Source organism: Drosophila gunungcola, assembly GCF_025200985.1.
Source record: "Drosophila gunungcola strain Sukarami chromosome 2R unlocalized genomic scaffold, Dgunungcola_SK_2 000017F, whole genome shotgun sequence".
In the NCBI taxonomy this organism is placed as follows: domain Eukaryota; kingdom Metazoa; phylum Arthropoda; class Insecta; order Diptera; family Drosophilidae; genus Drosophila; species Drosophila gunungcola.
Window position 1 is genome coordinate 340,263 of NW_026453173.1, and position 6,109 is coordinate 346,371.

Genomic DNA, 6,109 nt, shown 5'->3' on the forward strand with positions numbered 1-6,109 from the left:
AAGAATGACCGATCTTAAAAAGATTTTAGCTTGAGTAAAGAAATTTTTTTTCTTCAATTTGTTCACTACATTTGAGTACATGCCTTCCTTAATTTAAGAATTTCCTATACTTGATTTTCTGAAAGCATGAACTGCGATAGATTAATATAAAAAATTTTCTACTTATTATGAGGAATATTCTCTTGGAATTTGTTCTTTTTAATATAAATCGAAATCATACTTAAAATAAGAATGTTCTACTTGTTTTAAGAATTTTATACTTGAATCAAGTATTATTAAGGATTAATTGTAGTTTAAGAATTTTTTTTTCTTAATTTAAGCAGAATAGAAAAAAAAATACTCAAAACAAGAATATCAAAAATCAAGTACTATCGTACTTAATTGTAGAGCGGCGTTTTTTTCTGAGTGTATCTGCATGAAAAAGTTGTCTTTCTATTGCAGGTAGTATATAAGTCGGAACGAGCCGGATCGGACGACTATAGCATATAGTTTTTAATTTAAACCGCAGGGAGCACATAACATGTTACTCAAACAAAATTTTTGAACTAAGCCTTGAGGCATGGATTAAGTTAAAAACCCTCTTATTTCTGCGTAAACTCCTGACTAAAAAAGAGCCGCAGTACTTAATTGAACATGTGCAACTGGCTTCGTCTGCCAGAACAAACAACATTGTCTGCAAAAGATTAAAATTGGCGATGACGGAAAAACACTTTTTCATACAGGCTGTTCGCTATTGGAATCACCTCCCAAACAATATTAAAACTATACGAAATGAAACGCACTTTAAAAACGTACTTATAAACTATTAAAAGTGCACAAGCTAATTCTTTTTCTTATTTTAATCTTAATTTATAATTTTTAATCTCAATCGCATTTTGTTTTAAATTCAATTCATTTCTTTATGTTACTTATGTCACCATAACTTGTTAAAATGTTAAATTGTTATTGTAACGTAATGTAATGTAATTGTACTTCTAGTATTTAAGTTTTGTTGTACGAATCCCAAAGTATTTAAGTTTAAATGTAACAATCATAAAGTGACCGATGAATCTGAAAAGACTTAGTCTTATATCGTCGGGATACTAAAACAAATAAAATTAAATAAAATTAAATATAGCTCCCATAGGAACAATCGGAAAAATAAATAAAAAATAATTATAACCTTGGTGCTTTTTTATTTTTTTTTTTAGTTTTTCGTGATTTTACGGTTTAAATTTCAAAATCGGATGACTATAACATAAAGCTCCAATAGAAACAATAAAAATATTAAAACAAAAATTTAACTTTTTATATTGTATTTTTTTTTTAGAAATTCTTTTTAATAATTTGACGCGCTTTAATTTTATTAAAATCGGAAAACGACATCATATAGCTGCCATAGGAACTATCAAATAAATGAGCTGCAAATCATCATAGCTTCAATGTAAACATACACGCAAGTCAATCTTAATTTTAATGTTTTCAAGAATATTTAATTTTTGCAATACCTGCAAGGGTATATGAACTTCGGCTTGCCGAAGTTTGCTTCCTTTCATGTTTTTTGGGCTTTTAAAAATTTTAACCAGCTAAGAAAATTCGATTTAATTAAAAAGTAAGGTAACGCCGTTTTGCGTTACGTTTGCTATCGTTTAAGATTTAAGCGAAACAGAAACCACAGTTTCAAAATGACTTTTATTTTTGATAAAAAACAAGAAAGAAAGCAAATATATACCCTGTCAGATTTTGAAAAAATTACATATTCTTGAATTCTGAACTTAAACTGCTTTATTTTTCCAAATACTATTTCCAAGATTCTCATTCTAGAGGTACCTATGACCTACGCAGAGACCGCATCTGTTTGCCTGAGCGGGAGAGTTATCTCTTGTCAGTGCAGTGTGTGAGGCATATCTTAAGCGGTTATATTTAGTAGCTCAACTGATATACACTTACAGTTTACAAGTGCTCAGAACTGCACCATTGTCCTGTTTGAGTAACAGAACAAAAATTATTTCTCTAATCGAGTAACAAGACATGCCCAGAGCTTATAAAGTCTTATAGATTATGTTAATTTGTGTTCTTCTGAACATTCTGGCAAGGGCCGGCAAGATAAGGTGTATGGAATATTTATTACATATGTATTTTGTTAGCATTGCAAATTCAAATAGTGGACTGTATCTTTATTTTTCGATATTTTTTATTTTGCAGCTAACTTATTGATTAAACACCCTTGCAACGGCCACAGTTATATGGCTTTATTTTAAATACAATTTCATATTAATTAATGTTATACAATAGTATTTATAGCATACCGCAAGGTATTGCAATGGCTTGTAACTGACTTCGTACATTTATTGTTTTTATTAATGATTAACGATGTATGACCAGTAAGATGATGAAAATCTATTTCATGTAATTTTAACTTGTGTTTTTACAAATCATTTTTTTGGTTTAATCTTTATTGTACACTCAGAAAATAAACCAAGAGTTTTGTTCTTGTTTTAAGTATAAACGCTCATTAAAGTGAGTCAAGTTACGAAAATTCTTATTTTTGTCATAAATTCTGTTTTTAAGAACGTTTCATTTTTTGGTCGATAATTAATAGTAAATTATTGAATTCTGCTTAAATTATGTTTTAATTCTTTTTAAATCAAGTATAACGTGCACTTAATTGAAGTACGAATTATACTCGAATCAAGTATTAAAAATTCATTATTATTATTTGGGTTAAGAATGCATGCGGCTTAAATTAAGAAAAATAAATTCATACTTTAAACATTACGAACTTTTTAAAAAAGAATATTTTAACCTCAAATCAAGAAACATACTATTCCAATTTCATTAAATAAAACTCTTAGCATGAACACTATTGGTTCTTATAATAAGAAAAAATTTTGCTTTATTTAAGAGCATATAAGTCCATTTCCAAACCTAAAAAGTTATTAAAAAAAAACTGCTATTCCTTGAATTAAGAAAATATAAGATGAGTTATTTATTAAATTAAACTCGCAAAAACCTTGGTTTTTTGAGATTTTAAATTTTTGTATTTATTTATATATTAATTGTTTGCTTAAATTTATTTATTATTGTTTTCTTATAACTAACTGGAAAAAGGGATTACAATTTGTATTCTGTTATTGATATGTTTTGGATCTTAAACATATTTTAGCCTTATATACGACCTTGAATTGTTTACAGTATATACATGTATTGGAAAGGTAATAAATATACGAATATTTTTAATATTATTGTTTTCAGTATTATTTCCAACTTCGTTGGCACAAAAGTGGTTGTTATAACTTAATAAGTTTATTTCTTCACATACAACAAACAGATTTTCATTAACATTCATAAAACTTAAAATTTTAAATAATTTCAAATGAAATTCTTTCGTCACAAGAAACTAAGAAACTTCCTTATACAGATTATTTTTTTTTTAATTAATATTACTTTTTTCCCTGCTTACAATTTTATCGAAATAGTGAAGGTCTCTAAGAAGTATGTTTATACCTAAGGAAAGAGTAAAAATCGGTTCGATCAAACTCTCATGAGAAATTAAAAATTTAGCAAATTTTAATGCAGCTTTTTTGGCTATGGAGCATGACGGATTGATCCTGGATTGTATATTATGGGTATATAATTTTGATTCTCACAGCTTGGACTCCGTTTAGGGGAATAAAATAATAGTCCTAATCAATAAATAGATAAAAAACAGCTAAAAACAAAACAGTTGGTTTTTGATTCGTATATACCTTGCACATTTTTCCGCCATGAAAGTAAATACAAGTTTCTTCAACCAAGAGAGTAAAATCAGCAATGGAGATTCTCTTGTTTTCAAGGAAAGTCTCCTCAAGTATAATTTTAATGAGGTCGTCCTTTATTGCCTGATCCAAAGGCATGTGTTTTTCCCCGTGTTCCAAAATCGCTTTGCCAGTTTTTGACTCTGTCAACAAAGCCCCCAAGCTCTTTTGAAGAACTTGTTTTGCTTTGCAATAGCGATCGAGTGGGGGTTTTGGCAGATCGAAGATATTGGTAGCTAATAACATTGATTCGTCTTTTGATCCAAACTGCATTTTAAATTATTTTATTAAAGTTTTAGCTGAAGAAATAACTTATTTCTGCCTTCCTCCATGAAAACAGCTTCTCCCGAAGCCTCAGGCGGGATCCCAACGGAGGCACAGATTCCCTTAAATTTTCTTCCGCTATGATATATTTTAAATCACTATATCTTATTTGAGCATCTAAAAATTTAAAATTATTTTTGAAATTGCTTATAATTATATAATTTAATTATAAATTAATAATTTTATTTATTAAAAACGATGCTAAAAAACGAAATTTTGAATCTAAATATGTGAATATTAAATTGACATATAAATTAAATATTAAATCAAAATATTATATACAAAGAATATTAAATTACATGACTTAACATGTTTATAATTAAGTTAGTGTGAAAAATTGTAGATTTAAAGGGGTTGACATTTAAGTTTAATATGGCTTGTATTAAATTAAAATTTTCACATATTGAAATCAATATTTTCATAATTAAAACCGTAACTAAAACCTCATTAGTTTAAATATGAATATATTAAGTCATGCTATTTAATATGTATTGTATTTAATATTATGATTAAATATGAAATATGTCAATATCTGAGTAACATAATTAAAATACAATATTTCATTTTTTTTATCAGTGTACATGTATACGTATGTATACATGTATATGTTAGTGTAAAATACTATGTGTGCACATAATTAGTGAACGTGCACGAGCAACCAATAATAATTTGCAGATCTTTTAAAAAAAGTTGTATATACAAACGAACATAAATACGTACAGAACACATAGGAACGCATGTTAAAATAGTAAGAAAACCAACTTAAAAGTGATCGTACACATAAAACGTAAAAGAAGAGCGGTACGTAGCTTGTTCCAAAAAAAAAATAGGTTGAAGCCTATACAAGCCGTACCGTTCTTTTTTTTACGTTTTGTATGTATGATCACTTTAAGTTGGTTTTGCTACTATTCTCTAAGCGTTTTTTTTATAAGCAACCGATTTCAACGCAATATTTATTTTTTTAAGATTGCAGGTTCTTTAGGTTAGGTTCCTTAAGCCGGTCGCGCACACACGTTTTTTTATGTATATAAATAAATAGTACATACGACAAAACTTCGACGCGCACTTTTATTAAATAAATATATATATATAAATATTATTACGATTGGCTTGTATTACTTACCTTTAAGGTATTAACGAATTTCTTCACATTCGTTTTTCTTCAGAAATTCCTCCAGCTTTTCGTCTTCCGCATTCATTTTCACACTTAACTTCAAACTTTAAAACGATGAGCTTCTTCCTAGAGCTGGCCTAAGCACTCAGAATAATATCGATTGTCGATAGACGCTTTTTTCAGCAGTTGGCCATACCGCTCCGATTTGGTCATGTTTTAACTCCAATCTAAATATCCTCCCAGGCGTAGTTTTCCAACAGGAATATTATTTAAGCAACAACTTTTAGTTTTTGTTTATGTTGGGGCTACAAACAAAATAAACAAAAATTAAACACCGACTATCGATGTTTTTCCATCTCTACTCATCACGCACGCTTTACAAAAAGCACACATACATTTATGTGTTTTTGTTTGACTACAGTTATTTCGGCTTACTTCGGGAAAGCGTTGCTTTCAAGAATCCGTTATGTCGTAAAAAATGCATATCGTATATAGTACGCACAAACTTGTATACAAACCAATACAAATGACGCTATAAAATTGTCTGAAGAATTTTGCTCTATCCTGTTAAAAATAATGAGAGAAAAGAATGGCCGATCTTAGAAAGATTTTAGCTTGATTAAAGAAATGTTTTTTCTCAAATTTGTTCACTACATTTGAGTACATGCCTTCCTTAATTTAAGAATTTCCTATACTTGATTTTCTGAAAGCATGAACTGCGAAAGATTAATATAAGAAAATTTTGTACTTATTATGAGGAATATTCTCTTGGAATTTGATCTTCTTAATATAAATCGAAATCATACTTAAAATAAGAATTTTCTACTTGTTTTAAGAATTGTTTACTTGAATCAAGTATTATTAAAGATTATTTTTTCTTAATTTAAGCAGAATA